Source organism: Rhincodon typus, chromosome 39, assembly GCF_021869965.1.
Source record: "Rhincodon typus isolate 14 chromosome 39, sRhiTyp1.1, whole genome shotgun sequence".
Classification (NCBI taxonomy): Eukaryota; Metazoa; Chordata; class Chondrichthyes; order Orectolobiformes; family Rhincodontidae; genus Rhincodon; species Rhincodon typus.
The window spans coordinates 6,449,619-6,450,438 of NC_063370.1; the positions used below are offsets into that span (position 1 = coordinate 6,449,619).

Genomic DNA, 820 nt, shown 5'->3' on the forward strand with positions numbered 1-820 from the left:
GAAAGAGAATGAGTGAGTGAGAGAATGAGAAAGAGGGAGTGAGAGAGAGAGAGGCAGAATGAGAGGGTGAGTGAGAAAGGCAGAATGAGAAAGAGAGTGAGTGAGAGAATGAGAAAGAGAGGGTGAATGAGCAAGGCAGAATGAGAAAGAGAGTGAGTGAGTGAGAGAGAGAATGAGAAAGAGAGAGTGAGTGTGAGAGAGAGAGGAAGAGAGGGAGACAAAGGGAATTGGAAAGAAACAGAGGGTAGAGTCAGAGAAACTGAAAGTTAGGCTGACGAGAGTGTGGAAGGGAGAGAGAGAGATAAAAATAAGTGGGATAGAAAGCGAGGTATGACATGGAAGAGAAAAAACCTTTTGACAGCTAACTCCATTGGCGATACTTAATGGAAAGAAGACCCGGCAGGACTTACCTGGTGGAGAAGCCGGAAGTGACTGATCAAAAGCTGGTGTGAACTTTAATCTTTAGGATACTTTCATTTTCATTCAGCTCAATATAGCACCTCATTCTTCAGCTGGATGGGAAATCACCTTGGGAGTCTGACCTATTATTTTGAACTTTTCTCAGCTTTTCACCATCCCCTTCCGTCATCTCCTCAAACTGCTAAACTCAAACTGAGACCATAGAGCCCTGTCATTGCTGACTTAGTGACTATCCCCCACTGGCAGACAACACAGGCACGTTTATGTTGGGACTTAGCTAGAGTGCACACACTCACACACACACACACACAGCTTCACATTCACCCTCTCTCACACTCACTGTCTCTCTCTCACACACCTTCACATACACCCTCTCTCACACTCGCTCACACCTTCACAT

At 45.5% G+C, this 820-nt stretch overlaps 1 protein-coding gene across 2 annotated transcripts in view; it reads right to left on the bottom strand.

Moving 5' to 3' along the window:
- LOC109925541 (exocyst complex component 3) overlaps positions 1-820 on the bottom strand; it is a 48,343-nt gene that overhangs the window by 45,327 nt on the left and 2,196 nt on the right. The window contains exon 1 of one of the 2 annotated variants that reach the window (XM_048618186.1): positions 411-656. The exons of the other annotated variant lie outside the window; for it this stretch is intronic. The gene's annotated coding sequence lies outside the window, so the exon portion shown is untranslated. Of the gene's footprint in view, positions 1-410; positions 657-820 lie in introns of those variants that run through there. 2 annotated transcript variants of the gene reach the window in all.